The sequence below is a fragment of the Anabrus simplex genome, chromosome 3 (assembly GCF_040414725.1).
Source record: "Anabrus simplex isolate iqAnaSimp1 chromosome 3, ASM4041472v1, whole genome shotgun sequence".
In the NCBI taxonomy this organism is placed as follows: Eukaryota; Metazoa; Arthropoda; class Insecta; order Orthoptera; family Tettigoniidae; genus Anabrus; species Anabrus simplex.
This window is the reverse complement of record NC_090267.1, coordinates 460,674,006-460,693,521: the sequence shown is the minus strand read 5'-3', so window position 1 is coordinate 460,693,521 and position 19,516 is coordinate 460,674,006.

The following is a 19,516-nucleotide window of genomic DNA, read 5'->3' as shown; positions in this document are numbered from 1 at the left end:
GTCTATACTGAGGAAAGATCAAAGCCCACCAGCTGAAAAGCGTGGTACAAAGAAAGCTTATTCGGACCAAGAAGAATCAACGACAATGCAAAAGACTGTTTGAAATACACAAGGCTTTCTTGAAAATTGCGAGCACTTTTCATGCACATGACTTCAGACTTACATCACAGTCGCGTGCTTGTTCTATAGCAGGAGTTTCCAAATGGCGGCCCGCGGGCCGCATGTGGCCCGCGAAGCCACTTTTGCGGCCCGCGACAGCACTGTGAGAAATAATGTGAAGAAAAATCACAAAAATATTTATTAGTTCGTTCAAAAACGTATTCATTTTTATACACCTTATAGACCCAAGTCAGAACTATATATTCTTTAATAATAGTTCCTCTTTTCAAGTATTCACTTGTTCTCAACAGATTCTTTTTTAATTTAAAGCATTTAAAATACAAATTTCTAGTAATATTATTATTTCTTGTCCCACTGACAACTTTGGGTGGTTTTCGGAGACGCCGAGGTGTCGAAATTTTGTCCCACAGGAATTCTTTTAAGTGACAGTAAATCTACAGACACGAGGCTGACGTATTTGAGCACCTTCAAATACTATAGGAGTGGGCCAGAATCGAACCTGCAAAACTGAGATCAGAAGGCCAGCGCCTCAACCGTCTCAGCCACTCAGCCCGGCTCCAAATTTCACTCTGTTATGCAATTTTAAAATAATGTTTTAAGCAATTATAATGATCAAACCCTTATTTCAATTGAACTATGCATATTAGTTCATAATAGTGCTTATGTACCGTTTGCAGAGTTTTACGAAAATTGATCTATTCAAGTGCGGGCCGCGAACATAACTAAGGTATCCAAAATGGCCCTCGAGCCCTTACCAATTGGAAACCCCTGTTCTATAAGTTCTGAAAGTTTCACTATGGTGTTGTGTTTCCTCTTTCTGGAGTGGCTAAGGCAGGAGAGGAGCTCCATTTAAACTTGTTTTTACCATAAAACGCATTGGGAGGTGTGCTGAAGTCATCAGTGTCTTCTTATGAATTGCATGAATCATCATTACTGTTATTTTTAGAATTTTCTCCTGCTACACATCCGCCTTCTTGTTCAGAAGCCCTGCTGTGATCTGAGGTCAAATATATGTCGTGTTCTCCAGATACTTCACTTACTGAAACATTATATACCCACCCTTGTACTATTTTATCAAAATCTCTATCACAAAGGGTAACAGTTTCCGACATCCCCGTAGCCCACCGTATTATACTTACACCCGGGTCCGGTCTGTGAGACGTGCACAGCGCTATAACAAGTTATATCTTGTGAACAACTTGGCGATTGTTTGCTCTCAACTGGCTGTTAGTTTGAATTACCATGCTAAGCGATTACAAGCCCGGAGGAGTCCATATTAAGCACGACAAGAAATTATCAATATACACTGACTGACAGAGCAAATGCAACAACAAGAATGAGTGGTTCGAAAGGGATGAAAGTTGGGGAAAAAACAGAGACGGCACGGACGAATAATTGATGTTTATTTCAAACCGATATGCAGGTTACACAATGCGCACGGCATCGACTCAGTAGGATGTAGGACCACCGCGAGCGGCGATGCACGCAGAAACACGTCGACGTACAGAGTCAATAAGAGTGCGGATGGTGTCCTGAGGGATGGTTCTCCATTCTCTGTCAACCATTTGCCACAGTTGGTCGTCCGTACGAGGCTGGGGCAGAGTTTGCAAACGGCGTCCAATGAGATCCCACACGTGTTCGATTGGTGAGAGATCCGGAGAGTACGCTGGCCACGGAAGCATCTGTACACCTCGTAGAGCCTGTTGGGAGATGCGAGCAGTGTGTGGGCGGGCATTATCCTGCTGAAACAGAGCATTGGGCAGCCCCTGCCACCGGCCGCAGCACATGCTGCACGTAGCGGTGGGCATTTAACGTGCCTTGAATACGCACTAGAGGTGACGTGGAATCATACGCAATAGCGCCCCAAACCATGATGCCGCGTTGTCTAGCGGTAGGGCGCTCCACATTTACTGCCGGATTTGACCTTTCTCCACGCCGACGCCACACTCGTCTGCGGTGACTATCACTGACAGAACAGAAGCGTGACTCATCGGAGAACACGACGTTCCGCCATTCCCTCATCCAAGTCGCTCTAGCCCGGCACCATGCCAGGCGTGCACGTCTATGCTGTGGAGTCAATGGTAGTCTTCTGAGCGGACGCCGGGAGTGCAGGCCTCCTTCAACCAATCGACGGGAAATTGTTCTGGTCGATATTGGAACAGCCAGGGTGTCTTGCACATGCTGAAGAATGGCGGTTGACGTGGCGTGCGGGGCTGCCACCGCTTGGCGGCGGATGCGCCGATCCTCGCGTGCTGACGTCACTCGGGCTGCGCCTGGACCCCTCGCACGTGCCACATGTCCCTGCGCCAACCATCTTCGCCACAGGCGCTGCACCGTGGACACATCCCTATGGGTATCGGCTGCGATTTGACGAAGCGACCAACCTGCCCTTCTCAGCCCGATGACCATACCCCTCGTAAAGTCGTCTGTCTGCTGGAAATGCCTCCGTTGACGGCGGCCTGGCATTCTTAGCTATACACGTGTCCTGTGGCACACGACAACACGTTCTACAATGACTGTCGGCTGAGAAATCACGGTACGAAGTGGGCCATTCGCCAACGCCGTGTCCCATTTATCGTTCGCTACGTGCGCAGCACAGCGGCGCATTTCACATCATGAGCATACCTCAGTGACGTCAGTTTACCCTGCAATTGGCATAAAGTTCTGACCACTCCTTCTTGGTGTTGCATTTGCTCTGTCAGTCAGTGTATTAGGGATCTCACGTGGTCTAGATGACCGGACTTGGATAGTTATGTGTTAAGAAAGAATCCAGACGTAGCGTCATCAAAAAGAGATAAGATTGGGGTGACCTATCCCACCAGCCTTCTTCAATGCTTTTGGTGATGTAATGATGGAAGTAGCACTATTACTCGCACACTTTTTAATGATAGATGGACACTCTAACGCTGAATCGGTCGACCTCGGCAATCTTCGAAATTCCTACTGGCAACTTTTGAAACACAAACTATGAATCGCTTATGCATCGCTGTGCGACATCTGGCGTACACTTTACGTACTAGTACTATTATTGTTTACACAGCAAAGCCAAACTATAGAATTCATGCTAGAAATAAGATTCGCATCGAGAAATGTTATATAATGTTACATAATGTGTGTGTGACACAGTTGTTGGCTTAAGGGGACACGATAGTGAAATTTCTAACTTCTATATTTTTCAATGACATTTTTTCATATTTTTTTCTGAGGTGTAACTCCTCAGATGTAGTAATGCAACCAACTTTCAATATTATACCTATACAACTTTTTGAGTAGGACTTTTTTTACTTTACTTTTACCAGCATCGTTAAAAAAGTCCATTGGATCACAATATTTTTCCATTTGGCACCAAATTTAGCACAAATATGCTGTATAATTATGCCAACAAACGTCAGTATCACAGTTTGTTGTTTGAGAAACACATTGGCCTGTAGAATTTTATAAAACATAATGTTTAATTTTTCAAAAAAAATATGTGTACACACAAAATTTCGTAGGTCACAAAAAAAAAAAGAAAAAAAAAATTGAATCACCTTAAACAGCAAAATGCACACTGACATTTATGCAACAACTATCTAGCTACTACTGTGTAAAATTTCACCTACATCAGACAAAAATTGCATGATAAGGGATTATTTTTGTGAAAGAAATCATGAAGATTTTGCTAAGCCATAAAATGCAAAATAAAAATCTTTGCAACTTCACTCACTTTACAACTGTCCAGCACAATAAGTATGCCCTTCAGACTTCTTTTTTCTCTCCTCCAGTGATATTTTCATCACCTTATTCTTTTTCCTTAGCTCTTTGCTTTCATCTGAGCTCTTTTTCCTGCTTTGCTGTAAGCGCCTTTGGTCTCGCTGGTGACTGATGTCCACAGCAGAAGTTGGTACTGGCTTCCTTCTGATGGATTGAAGGACTTCAAGTGTTCTAACATACCCCATATTGAACTCACAACACTCACAATACCAAGCTGAAGTTTATTCCTAGTAACAAATACTTCTTTTGGATATTTGGACATTATTATTCCAAAGAACACTGTGAAGGCTCTCATTTGGATTTTGTCTCTTCCCTTTTATGCACCTTGTAGCAGTGCATCTGATGCAAGTCTCTGATATGTTGGCATTATTTTTAAAACTACATAATACATAATATCACATCTGCTACTCAATGCTTAGATTATGTTTGAAATCCAAATGAGACAGACGTAAGAAAGGGAAAGCAGCAACTGGACGGGCGTGTCCAGTAGAGTATGGGGCAGTTAAATGCTAGCGCAGCGCCATTTAAATGAGGCGCTGTGGGTTTTAAAATAGCGGCATTTAAAAAATAAAAACATTTTTCAAAAGAACACATATCAGGGTATTTTTTAGAGTTCTAAACCCAATTTTGGTATTTTCCTCGAAATTCATTAAATTTCACTTTAGTGCCCCCTTAAGATAATAAAGGTTTTTACACATTCATATCGATCGATCATATTATCGATTCAATTCAGATTTGATTTCCATTCAGTTGGCAGTATTACCGGAACCGGGAGAGCTTACTCCTTACTCCTCACCCCCATACACAAATCTATCACTAAAAATTGTGCAAATAATAGAAGTTACAACGATGGGAGTAACACATAATTAATGTTATTGGCTTTACGCCCCCACTAACTACTTTTTTGGTTTTCGGAGACGCCGATGTGCCGAAATTTAGTCTCGCAGGAGTTCTTTTACGTGCCAGTAAATTTACCGACACGAGGCTGACGTATTAGGGCACCTTCAAATACCACCGGACTGAGACAGGATCGATCCTGCCAAGTTGGGGTCAGAAAGCCAGCGCCTCAACCGTCTGAGCCACTCAGCCAGGCACGATGGGAGTGGAAGAAAATTAAAGATTAATAGAGATAATCAACTTTGCCGATGATCAGGCAATACTAGATGATCTGTAGATCATGATTAACTGAATTGGCTAAACTTAGAGACCTATCAATGTCTTATGATTCACCGGCAGGGCATTCCGGAGAGAACAAAACAGAAATGAAGCATATCGGTCCAGTAGTACGGACGGACGGATTTGCCAAAGCTGTTCTTAGTAAACTCGTTCAATATATAGATAATAATAATAATAATAATAATAATAATAATAATAATAATAATAATAATAATAATAATAATAATAATAATAATAATAATCTGACAGTATACATCTAAATTATCGCCAATATGAACTTCAATGACGAAAAATGTTTTTCACCAACTATTGTGCACCATAATAGCCCACCCCACGTTTTAGGGGTAGCATACCCGCCTCTTACCCGGAGGCCCCGAGACGAGTTCGATTCCGGCCAGGTCAGAGATTTTTTACTTGAATCTGAGGGCTCATTCGAGGTCCACTCAACTTACCCACCTAGAAGCTATCTGATGGTGAGATAGCGGCCCCGGCCGAGAGAATTCATCGCACTGAACACGCGTCAACTCCAAATCTGCAGGCCTTCGGTTTGAGCAGTGGTTGCTTGGTAGGCTAAGGCTCGTCAGAACTATAGCGCGGAGGCCTTCTTGTGCATAGTAATAAGAGAGAGAATGGAATGCTGGATGCCTTCGAAAGAAAGATACTTCGAAGAATCATCGGCCCAGTCTGTGAAAGAGGAACATCGAGGAGGAGGTAAAATCATGAATTGTACAACATTTCTAAACACCCACCTATTAGAAGAATAGTGAAATCAGCCAGATATAGGTGGGCCGTCATGCAGCACGGATGAGTGATACCGTCTGAGCCACTCAGCGCGGCCTTGTTCATCCTCGCATCAGAGGGCGCACATAAGTTGATAGTAGAAACTTTTGTCGATAAATGTTCAAACTTCTTACGAAATGAGTTTCATTGTTCGTGTTATAGATGGCCTTCTAAAAGGCGCTCAATTTAAATGCGCGGAGCGAGTGTACCTCCGGTATTATTATTATTATTATTATTATTATTATTATTATTATTATTATTATTATTATTATTATTATTATTATTATTATTATTATTATTATTGATGCTGCTTGTTGTTTTAAGGGGCCTAACATCGAAGGTCATCGGCCCATTATTATTATTATTATTATTATTATTATTATTATTATTATTATTATTATTATTATTATTGATGCTGCTTGTTGCTTTAAGGGGGCCTAACATCGAAGGTCATCGGTCCATTATTATTATTATTATTATTATTATTATTATTATTTTTCACAATTTTCAAAATTCTACACTAAGAGATGATAATCCGAACGAATATTTAATTTCTCCTTATATTTATCGTACCACAAATTATCAGGAACATTATCAGGGGAGAGACGTGAAACTATTAATCCAAGAAGATGCATTTGGGAGATGGTGGGTTCAAATCGCACCGTCGGCAGCCCCGAAGTCGTTTTCCGCGGTTTCCCCATTTTCACACCAGGCTGTACATTAATTAAAGCCACGGTCGCTAGCTTCCCAATCCCAGCCCTTTCCCATCCTTGCATCGCCGAAAAATGCTGACGTGTTACTAACGAAAAAATAAAATACAAAATAATATGTATATATTTATCCATGATGGTCCGAAAATAGTTGACAGATGTCGTTAGTGCATCGACGGAGCCGACACTGGAATCGAGAATGTTGGTTCCAGATTCGGCAGTCTCGACCGTTCGCGAATCCGTCCGCAATCCATCCCTAAATAGAGCTGTTATTTACTGTTATTTAGGACATAAAATAACAGAGGATGGAAGATATACGAAGGGGGACCAATAAATAACCGGATACGAGTTTAAAAATAGAGTATTTATGAATATTCATTTTTTATGATTTACGGGCGGTTGCAGAGTGGGTTTCGGCTGGTTCGACAGCTGTGCACTCTGACCGACCAACCGAGCAGAGAGGGATTCTGCCGTGTTTCTAAGCCTCTACATTCGGGAGACGCAGAGGGGTTGGTCCCCATCGTCGGCTGTCCTGAGAATGGTTTTCCGTAGTTTTCCATTCTCTTACTCTATGGTGAATGCTGGGGTAGTTCCAAGTGTAGGCCATGGCCGCTGACCCCCTCACCTTCTCTGCACAACTCGTTAATCGTAACAAATCTCCTGGCCTGAGAGACGGCGTCACCGTCCGGAAGGCCCGCCTCCCACTTCAGGGGAGGAATGAAAACATTTTAGTAGTAGTAGCAGACGTAAGTCACCTTGGAAGTAGTCTGAATAAACTCTTAGGACTATACATTTGTTCAAACGTTTTTTCCACTGCGTGATTTACAGCACCACCTTCGATTTTGTTTTCGGATTCGGAATGGCTGCAATACGTTTCCCATTCAGCTCCCTTTTTTATCCGGGGTAACGAAAAGAAATCACGAGGTGCGAGATCTGGTAGATAGGGGAGATGAGGAAGCGGTGTAATGCGGGTTTTTGCCAAACACACTCACAGAACTGGCTGTGTGAGCTGAAGCATTGTCATGGTGGAAGAACCAGTCCCCACTCTGCCGTATCAACCGAACGCTCTCGCGCAACCGCCTCAAAAACATTCAGGTAGAAAACTTGGTTCACTGTTCACAAAATCACATGTCACACGAAAAATGTGTCACAGAAGCCATGCCGGCTGGCATACTGACTCAGGGGAAGTTACTTAACATCCACCTAAAGCCCGAACTGCAAGAGCGACGCGCGCTGTGATAACTTTTATGCAGGAGAGAAAGTTAGCAGTGGTGGCGATAATGACCCCGCAGACAACGCGGGGTGGGGGTGGGGGCGCCACGGCTTGTGAAGGGCCCATGACTGTTTCTTAATTCAGTAGCTGAAGAGTGATTTTACATATTGATAAAGCTACAGCGCACAACGCAAGTTCGGTTTCTCCCTCGGACTCAGCGAGGGATGGCACCTCTACCGCCTCAAGGGCAGTGTCCTGGAGCTTCAGACTCTGAGGCGGGGGATACAACTGGGTAGTATGACCAGTACCTCGCCCAGGCGGCCTCACCTGCTATGCTGAACAGGGGCCTTGTAGGGGGATGGGAAGATTGGAAGGGATAGGCAAGGAAGAGGGAAGGAAGCGGCCGTGGTCTTAAGTTAGGTTCCATCCTGGCATTCGCCTGGAGGAGTAGTGGGAAACCACGGAAAACCACTTCGAGGATGGCTGAGGTGGGAATCGAACCCACCTCTACTCAGTTGACCTCCCGAGGCAGAGTGGACCCCGTTCCAGCCCTCTTATCACTTTTCAAATTTCATGGCAGAGCCGGGAATCGAGCCCGGGCCTCCGGGGGTGGCAGCTAATCACACTATCCACTACACCACGGAGGCGGACAATAACAAAAAAGTAAAGAATATATTTCAAAATGTAGATGTGATTTCGCTTGTGGCCATTTTTAAAATGATCTATTACATCTGGTGATGAACCAAAACAAGCACTGTCCATCATTTTGACTGATGTTCCATCCTTACACCACGGAGGAAAAAGTTCAGCTGGCTGTAAACCAGTTTGAAGTTCACATGTTAGATATAAGATGATACACCCTATTTCCAATTTCCACTGAAATATCATTTTTCATAAATTTGATGGTTACATCTCTATTCCGGGAAGGTCTTCAATTGTACACTGAAGTACGATTTTTAAGAAATGATGGATGGGGTGTAATGTTGATGAGTGGAAGAGAGGTAGCTGCATACCAAGGTGACTGCTACCCAGCTAGGTGACTTGCAGAAATTGGCCTGACGTGTTGCCAGCATGGTGACATCTTCACCCGTGTTGATTACATGATCGGATTCATTGCCTCTCCAAAATTAGTCTCGCGAGCCTCAGTGAACTCTGTTAAATTATAATCCTTATATAAGTCGGCAAACGAAACCGGGGATCCTGCCCCTACAACACTGTCTTTACTCCGCGAATAAATGTATTCACATTCAGGAACTATTTGATTAAAAGTCATCATCATCATCATCATCTGTTTACCCTCCAGGTTCGGTTTTTCCCTCGGACTGAGCGAGGGATCCCACCTCTGCCGCCTCAAGGGCAGTGTCCTGGAGCTTCAGACTCTTGGTCGGGGGATACAACTGGGGAGTATGACCAGTACCTCGCCCAGGCGGCCTCACCTGCTATGCTGAACGGGGGCCTTGTGGAGGGATGGGAAGATTGGAAGGGATAGGCAAGGAAGAGAGAAGGAAGCGGCCGTGGCCTTAAGTTAGGTTCCATCCCGGCACTTGCCTGGAGGTGAAGTGGGAAACCACGGAAAACCACTTCGAGGATGGCTGAGGTGGGAATCGAACCCACCTCTACTCAGTTGACCTCCCGAGGCTGAGTGGACCCCGTTCCAGCCCTCGTACCACTTTTCAAATTTCGTGGCAGAGCCGGGAATCGAACCCGGGCTTCCGGGGGTGGCAGCTAATCACGCTAACCACTACACCACAGAGGCGGACTTGATTAAAAGTACTAGATATAATGCAAATATATTTTATTTTATTTTATTGGAACAAATCATATTTTTTATAGAGGAATGTTTCAAATTGATTGGCGGAGTATGTAATTATTTTCTTTTCTTGTGACACTCTTCTGAAAGCCGATGTTACACGTAGAAAGGTCAGTTTCATCAACAGCTGTTAAAAATCCGATAACGGAGCCTGAGTTAACACCTCGTTAAGAACTTAACATGGCGTTATGGAAATCGCTTTTACAGAACACTATAACAAGCTCGTTAAGTAATAATAATAATAATGTTATTGGCTTTACGTCCCACTATAACGGTTTTCGGAGACGCCGAGGTGCCGGAATTAAGTCCGACAGGAGTTCTTTTACGTGCCAGTAAATCTACCGACACGAGGCTGACGTATTTTAGCCCCCTTCAAATACCACCGGAGTGGACCACGTTCGAACCTGCCAAGTTGGTGTCAGAAGGCCAGCGCCTCAAGTGTCTGAGCCACTCATCCCGGTAGCTCGTTAACTAACGTGGCGTTAACGTTAACGACCAAGTGAGCAACGTGTACCATTAACATTATTTCGCTCTTCTGAACGGTGCCGGGCATAATGTTATTCACTTGTCACCTTTCCCCTGTAGTGTTTCTGCGCGGAATAAGAGCTTCCATTTGAAATACCTGTACGGCAACCTAAAAGAGAAGAGATTTTTCCGCTAAGAACGAGTTGGAACGGTCCAAGAATGGAAGGGGGCATATTTATTCCAGCATTGAAATAGATGACTTCAAAGATTATTGCATTAAATGGCGACGAAGTAGAGCCTCTTCGTAATGACGTCGAGTTGTAATGCAGAATATCACAGAGGTTTTTAAGCTAAATTTTATGAAATGGACAGATCATTAATAACTACACTAGCACAATGATATCCGATTTTTCCTTAGAATTTGCTTTACGTCGCATCGACACAGATAGGTCTTATGGCGACGATTGGCTAGGAAAGGCCTAGGAGCAGGAAGGAAGCGGCCTTGGCCATAATTAAGGTATAGCCCCAGCATTTGCCTGGTGTGAAAATAGAGGACTACGGAAAACCATTTTCAGGGCTGCCGACAATGGGGACCAAACCCACTATCTTCCCGATGCAAGTTCACAACTGCGCGCTCTTAACCGCACGGCCAACTCACCCGGTATATCCTAAATTACGCCTACATGGTATAGGCTACATGTGGTTATGATCTCCCTTCCTTTAAATTTATATTTAAATAACAAATGGAATATCACTATAAAACCTATCTCTCTCTTCTACACTGGGCGAGTTGCCTTGTACCTTAAATAAGGCCACGGCCGCTTCCTTCCCACTCTCAGGCATTTCCTATCCCATCGACGCCATAAGACCTATCTGTGTCGGTGCGACGTAAAGCAAGTAGCAAAAAGCAAGCACTCTGTCTTCTATGAAATGATGAATGATGCTTTGGTTTTAAAGCATTCTTGTTATTGTGTTAAATATATCTTACGTATTGTGCGACTCGTTGGCTGAACGGTCAGCGTACTGGCCTTAGGTTCAAAGGGTCCCGGGTTCGATTCCCGGCCGGGTCGGGGATTTTAACCTTAATTGGTTAACTCCAATGGCACGGGGGCTGGTTGTATATGTTGTCTTCATCATCATTTCACCTGGCGAGCCGAAACCGTCCTGGGATATCCCGGCACTAGAAGCCATACGACATTTCATTTCATTTCGTCTTTCGTATTACCATTCAGAGGTTTCTAAGCTGAATTTTATTAACTGGACACATCATTAATAACTCCAGAAGCACAATGGTATTAATTAATCGTTATACATGGTGTAGGCTACTTGTGATTATAATCTCCCTTCCTTTGAATTTATATTTCAGCTCAATGTTTCTTACATATGCATAAGTTAATGGAATATTAGTTTAAGTACTTATCTACTCCGACTCGTTGGATGAATTGTCAGCGTACTGACCCAGCTGGGTCGGGGATTTTAATCGCTTCTGATTAATTCTTCTGGCTCGGGGACTGGGTGTATGTGTCCGCCCCAACACTCTCATCATATTCAGACAACATACCACACTACCAACTGCCACCGAATCACGCTACAGTGATTGCACCTCTCCATTTAGGTTTGCGTCAGGAAGGGCATCCGGTCGTAAAACAGGGCCAAATCCACAAGTGCGACGCATTTTGCACCCACGACCCCCCAGGTGTTGGAGAAAGCGGTAGGAAACGAATAAGTTTAAGTACCTATCTCTTTTCTACAATTTGTAGTACTGATATCTCCCGTAACGATCCGAATGACCCCTTTCCATATCTCAGTGCAATCAGCAATTGCTGCATTGGAAACATGGGGTGAATTTCGTCCTGTGCGGTATTCTAACCTCTCTTCTGTCCCTTTCGGTACTTTAATCATGACTCCAAAAACTACAATTCTGTTAGTTCAAGCATGTCATTAATTCCTCGTGAAACTCCCCGTCTGTCAGCATTTTGATGGTAATCTAAATAGAGCACCTGAGCACCAAATACAAAATCTCTTTCAGTCATTCTTATTTTAACATGACGTTAAGCAGCTTAACGGGACGAGGGTGCTAAGTTAAATTATCAGGCAGTTTAACGACACGTTAGCGTTGACGAAGGTTGATGAAACAGCCATTCTGTTAACTATCCCGTTAAACCAGTTTAACTGGACGTTAAATTCTTAACGGAGTTTGATAAAACCGGCCCCAAGAATTGCTCATTTTACTCAGTAATGGATCTTACTGTCTTATGAATGAAGCCAGCCTAGTACGACCTGTTTCTAAATATCGTTCAATTATTCAGTCTTTATCACTGACGTAATTTATTTTTTAAATCACTGATATTTGTAATTGAAGGCCATGTCCTTGCTAGAGTGTCATGCTGAAGATCTCTGAAGGAGATAACGGGCTTGTTAAAGGGGTTATTAACTTCATACAAAGGAAGACCGACACAGTGTACCATCAACACTGAAACACACTCTCTCGAAGCATAAGATCACTCCGGACATTTCACGACAGTAAGTATTGGAATCGCTTAGTTTAAACTTGCTTGCAATTTTGTTTAATGTCTAGACATTTAGATATAAATAACGTCTGTTAGGTCATCAATCGGAAGGCTGGCTCTATCGCCAAATAAAAATACCAAAGGTTAGAAGATTATAGAGAAATTGCTTCATCCGTTGGAGGTGTGAAAACGAGACCTATTAGGCATGATGAGGAGTGAAGAAGTTTGCCATTGCTTTCCTCATTGCGTCAGAAACTGCTATTGCAGAATGACTAACCGCATGAGTAGCACATTTCATAACATCTAAACACACAAATCATGTTCTTTCCTGAGTGCCACCAATATCTGCATACTGTCACAACTACAGTGGCAACCCATGGATATCTGGGGGGTTCACTGCCTTTATTGTTCATGATTTTGACATAGATAGAAAATAGTAACCTTGCTTGATTAGCTCCACCAACTTCCTTCCAAGACACATGGCTGGAGCTCGAAGAAGTTACCAAAGTAAATATAAATGAAAAGGAGAGAGTATAATGAGGTCTTGCTGATGCAGTTCCGTCCGATGTTGAAGACTTTATCGGCGTTGCAGCTGTCGTCAGTAAATCCATCCGACTACCTTCTCATTGAATTTGATTAATTAATGGGTCATCTCCTTCTTGATGGATAGCGTAGCGAAAGAAGACAGTCTTTCTTCATCCATTGTACTCCTCAGCAATATTTTAGGCAGACTAATATTATTTATGTCTTGACGATGTTCACTTGAAATAAAACACATTACTAATTAAACGTTGACCTTAATTCCATAGAACAGCCTTAATGGTTCAGACGGCAGCGCGCCGGCCTCTCACCGCTGGATTCCGTGGTTCAAATCCTGGTCACTCCATGTGAGCTTTGAGCTGGACGAAGCGGAGGTGGGGCAGGTTTTTCTCCGGGTACTCCGGTTTTCCCTGTCGTCTTTCATTCCAGCAACACTCTCGAATATCATTTCATTTCATCTGTTAGTCATTAATCATTGCCCCAGAGGAGTGCGACAGGCCTCGGCAGCCGGTACAATTCCTATCCTCGCCGCTAGATGGGGCTTCATTCATTCCATTCTTGTCCCGGTCAAACGACTGGAAATAGGCTGTGGGTTTTCATTAATTCCATTGACTTTGGCTACGTACGCTTATTGCTGCTACACAAATCGTAGTTACTCAATATTCTAGTTCATTGCGGGTGTAAAAAGGAAAATCCGTCAAATGTTAACCATGCGTCTCGTGACATTGGTTCGGCTAATTTTGGGGCTGTTGGATGCAGCTCGATTCAAGAACGATACCTGGGCTATATTCTCGGCCTTCTCTCCGCACCGATACAGATAGGTCTTACAGCGACGATGGGAGAGGAGACGCCTAGGAGTGGGAAGCAAGCGGTCGCGGCCTTAGTTAAGGTAGAGTCCCAGCATTTGCCTGGTGTGAAAATGAGAAACTGCGGAAAAACTTTTTTTTTTGCTAGTTGCTTTACGTCGCACCGACACAGATAGGTCTTATGGCAACGATGGGAGAGGGAAGGGCTAGGAGTAGGAAGGAAGCGTCCGTGGCCTTAATTAAGGTACAGCCTGGTGTGCAAACAGGGAAACCACGGAAAACCATCTTCAGGGCTGCCGACAGTGGGGTTTAAACCTACTATCTCCCGAATACTGGATACTGGCCGCACTTACGCGACTGAAGCTATCGAGCTCGGTCGGAAAAACATATTCAGGGCTGCTGACAGTGGGGTTCGTACTCACTATCCACCGGATGTAGGCACACAGCTGTGCGCCTCCAACCGCACGACCAACTTGCCCGGTAACGTGTATTATTGCTGATACCAATAACAGTACGGGCTCAGCTACAGTGTACAGGGATTTTTATTTGATGCCATTTAGACTGCCCAAGTGCCAATTTCGATGTTCCGTTTTAATACTACTCATACGGTTATCAGCTGATAGCAAATCACATTTGAAATACCTAAGACGCTGGCTGACACACGAGTGGGATTCATATAGAAATGAAATCCGGACTCATAATTGCAGGAAGTTTGTTTCAAAAAACAAAACAAAAAAAAAACAAAAAACAAGCAAAACAACAACAGACAATAGAAAAAACAACCCATCTTATGTGTACTGTGACCTCCGTTTCGGAATTCATTGCGTCCCGTGAGGTGTTACGTGTTATCGGTGCTGCTATACAGCTTCGAAGGACGGACCCTAATCTACAGCTAGCCTTTGGAATGCGAGTGTGTTGCAGAATGTGCAAGATCCCATCCAACGTCGTGTCAGACAATTACGTGAATTCTTAACCCACAAAGAACACAGGATAGCAGCCTATTTCTGTCACACCTTCTGAAATGACAAGTAGAGTGTTTTACAACTAACTATACTACAACTGATCATAGAAGAAGAAAAAGAAGGAATACGTGGATGTGGACGGAGGAGTAGTTTTCAGCTCTAAATATGGTTGTCCATGGTTTCCCATTTTCAGACTAGGCAAATACTAGGCCTGTACCTTAATTAAGGTCAAGGTATCTTCCTTACCACTCTCATTGACCTTTCCTAAAGCAAGTTGTAAAAAAATTAATATAAAAATAGATGGATATAATCTTTATTGGTGGCGAAGTTAGGGTTTTGAATGCTTTCTTACACTTAATCCCTGTTTCAAAATTTGCCTAAAATGATACTAAATTAACATTATTACAACTTTTTTTAATGCTATTTGTTTTACGTCGCATGGACACAGTAGGTCTTATGGCGACGATAGGATAGGAAGGGCCTAGGAAGTGGAAGGAAGCGGCCGTGGCCTTAATTAAGGTACAGCCCCAGCATTTGCCTGGTGTGAAAATGGGAAACCACGGAAAACCATTTTCAGGGCTGCCGACAGTGGGGTTCGAACCTACTATCTCCCGAATACTGGATACTGGCCGCATTTAAGCGACTGCAGCTATCGAGCTCGGTATAACAACTCTTAATAATAATAATCATCATCATCATAATTAGAAACACAATTATTAGTAGAACAAAATCCGACCATTTACATAACTATAAAACTAACTCGAATACATAATTATAATCTAAAAACAATAACTGTACGTAGTACAAAAAATACGTATGAAATATAATGATTACTTTATTTTCCTACCGCTTTTCCCACACCTGTGGGGTCGCGGGTGCGAACTGTGTCGCACATGTGAATTTGGCCCTGTTTTACAGCCGGATGCCCTTCCTGACGCCAACCCTGTATTAAGGGATGTAATCACTATTACGGGTTTCTGCGGCGATTGGTAGTGTAGTGTATTGTGTGAAAATGAAGAGGAGAGTGTTGGGACGGAAACAAACACCCGGTCCCCGAGCCAGATAATTAATTAGAAGCGATTAAATTCCCCGACCTGGCCGGGAATCGAACCCGGGACCCTCTGAACAGAAGGCCAGTACGCTGACCATTCAGCCAATGAGTCGGACGAAATATAATGATTGTATAAAGAAAGAAATACTTCTTGAAGGAATATTTCAGACAGTCTATGGTATTTGTTGATGTATGTCTTGAAATCATTACAACAAACAAACAAACAAACAAACAAACAAACAAACAAACAAACAAACAAACAAACAAACAAACAAACAAACAAACAAACATACATACATACATACATACATACCTACATACATACATACATTCAAGTTGTACTGAAATGAGAATTGAAGTATTTATAGGGCAAATTCCATAAGCAGCTAAGAATTAATACGAAAATAACATTTTTGTAGGGAATTATTAGGCTTTTTATAAATTTAAATATTATTTCGTGAATGTTAATGAAGAATATTTCTGTTGAGTTAATATCAGTAGTTGCTGAGCTATAACAATACAAATATTATTAAAATTTGTATCTCCTACATTTGAAGAATTTTACCATTATGAACGTTTTCTCCTTCTTCTGATCAAGTGGGCCTACCTAACTGATGAGTTTCGATCTTTGCCCACTATTGTGGTATCTTCTCCTTGTGTAGTTCTACTCTTTCCTCTGACCAAGGGGTATATTTTCACTTGAGAATTGTTCCTCCTGAAAACAACGAATTTCCTTCAGGGTTAATCCCACAGTCTGTCCGCTTTGTATGTCTGGCAGTCTCACTGCTTTCGTGGCCTTCTCAGTATCCGTCAACCAGGTGGTAAGGACTTCTTGTTTCGCCATAATGTGAAGAGGCGAGAACATCTTGACACATGACTACAGAAAGCTACCCTCTTTTTATTATATTTTTAATAGTAATATGTTCACAATATGTATTCTGGATATTCTACTGGCATCCACTTCTTCATCCTTTATGTAACATATTTTTAAAGATGGTGGACGGTCAGTGATCTGTAAGAAATGTTTTGTCTGTACCAATGCGGTTAAGGAAGGCGGAGCGTATGAAGGGCGGCTGCAGAATATTTATCAGTATTTTAAAGCCTTGTTATCTACAACGACGCTATATATCCGCTGTGTCTGCATATAACTCATGGAGAAGTCTGACATGGTCGTACTTAAGTAGGAAAAACATTCTATAAGAAATGTTCTGTGGGTTCTCATCTTTACTCCATGCCAAGCAAAAGAGAAATACTAGGAGGAAACGAAATATTTTAAATCCTATAGTAAAGAAATAAATTATTAAGTAATTAATCTGAATTTTGTAACAATTTAAAGTATCCCTATAGATCTATTTACGGAAAAGGAAATGACACAAATGATTGTCAGACAATATCCAGATAGAACTACAGGATATAAAGAACTGCAATTCTGGGGATTTTTTTGCTACTTGTTTGGGGCGTCAACCTATAGAGATCTTTTGCGCCATATGATATGAACCTGCGTGTAACTAGAATTGCGGAAGTGTAGAGTGTTGAATGTGAGGAAAGGAGCATTAAGCACGGCACAAACACCCGTCCCGAGGCTAGGGATATTAACCATTTACAATTAAAACCCCCTGACCCGACCGGGAATTGAACCCGGGGATGCCGGGTGACAAGCGGACGCGTTGCCCCCCTACACCGCGGGGCCGGATAATTTTGGTGATACAATTCTGTTACAGTGTAGGTGCTCACTAAGAAAGAGTTTCAGAAAATTCCACCCTTAAGGGGATGAAACGGGGTTAAAACTCTGAAAACTTAAATATTCATTCCTCCGAAACTATTCACCGAACAAGGTATGATTGCTCCTTTGTGTAGTAGATGCAAAATACGACAAGTTCAGAAACAAATCTGTCCTCAAGGATTAAATAGGGGTAAATACTGGAAAACAATATTATTCATTCCTCCGGAACCATTCGACATAAGAGGTGGGAATTTCTGGGATGCTGCAGGGATACTTTAAATTGATACAGCATTTAGATTAATTACTCTATAATTTATTTCCTTACTATAGAATTTAAAATATTTTGTTTTGTTTTAGTATTTGTCCCCGTGGTGTAGGGGTAGCGTGCCTGCCTCTTACCCGGAGGCCCCGGGTTCGATTCCCGGCCAGGTCAGGGATTTTTACCTGGACCTGAGGGCTGGTTCGAGGTCCACTCAGCCTACGTGATTAGAACTGAGGAGCTATCTAACGGTGAGATAGCGGCCCCGGTCCAGAAAGCCAAGAATAACGGCCGAGAGGAATCGTCGTGCTGACCACACGACACCTCGTAATCTGCAGGCCTTCGGGCTGAGCAGGGGTCGCTTGGTAGGCCAAGGCCCTTCAAGGGCTGTAGTGTCATGGGGTTTGGTTTGGTTTGGTTTGGTTTTAGTATTTGTAACGAGCTATCATTATGGAGTGTGGCCTGTTGACAAAAGTATTAATTTCTACGAAACCGTTTGACATACGAGGTTGAAATTTTACATGATAGTTGCTGCTCTACGCTTTAGTTTTTAAGTAAGAAGTAATCTTGGAGGGTTTTGCTTGAGAGATGAGGTCTGATAACAGTAATATTCATTGCTTCGAAACCATTTAATGTATGAAGACAACATTCCAAATTCCAATATTTTAAATTGTAAGCGTAAAACAAGATTTTTTTTTAAAACTTTGCATCCCTAAGGGATTAATGAAACGAAATTACTCATTCGTCCAAAACCGTTTGACGTATGAAATTGAAATTCTACATGAAGGTTGTTCTTTAATGTCCTAGGTGAAAAATGAAATGGCGTATGGCTTTTAGTGCCGGGAGTGTCCGAGGACAAGTTAGGCTCGCCAAATGCAGGTCTTTCCTGATCTGATGCCCGTAGGCGACCTGCGCGTCGTGATGAGGATGAAATGATGATGAAGACGACACATACACCGAGCCACCGTGCCAGCGAAATTAAGCGAAATTAACAGATTCTGCCGAGAATTGAACGCGGGATCCCTGTGGCCAAAGGCCAGCACGCTAACCATTTAGCCATGGAGTCGGACCAATATCCTAGGTGTCAGATATCATATAATTCAAAAGAATTGTCCCCTAAGGGGTTTAGTTGGAGGCTGACTCTGAAAAATCGCAACATTCATTATTTCAAAATCGTCTCACGTACGAAATCTAAATTTTTCATAAAGGGTGGTTTTAATAATTTTTATTGCTTTTACGTCCCAGTAAGTACGTTTTGATGGTTTGCGGAGACGCCAAGTTTGATCTTCTATATTCTGGATGTTAAATAAATACTTTTATTGTACTGTACTCCTTAAACAGAACACTCATTCCTCCATTAAAGTTCGAAGTCATGATTTTACAGGTTGGTCACTTCTTGCTGCTTCTACGTCCTAGGCCATGTATTTAAAAAAAATCTTTGCCTGATAAAAGACGCTCCTTCAAGACTAACCTATGAGTACTCAAGAGAACCGTTCTCTGTAGGGGAACTGTGATTTAAAATACCATTGCGTTCTACGACACTATACCAAGCTCTACATCAAGAACTGCCGGACAGAATGATCGAATAATAATAATAATTTCGTGTGGCTATTTCTAGCCGAGTGCAGCCCTTGTAAG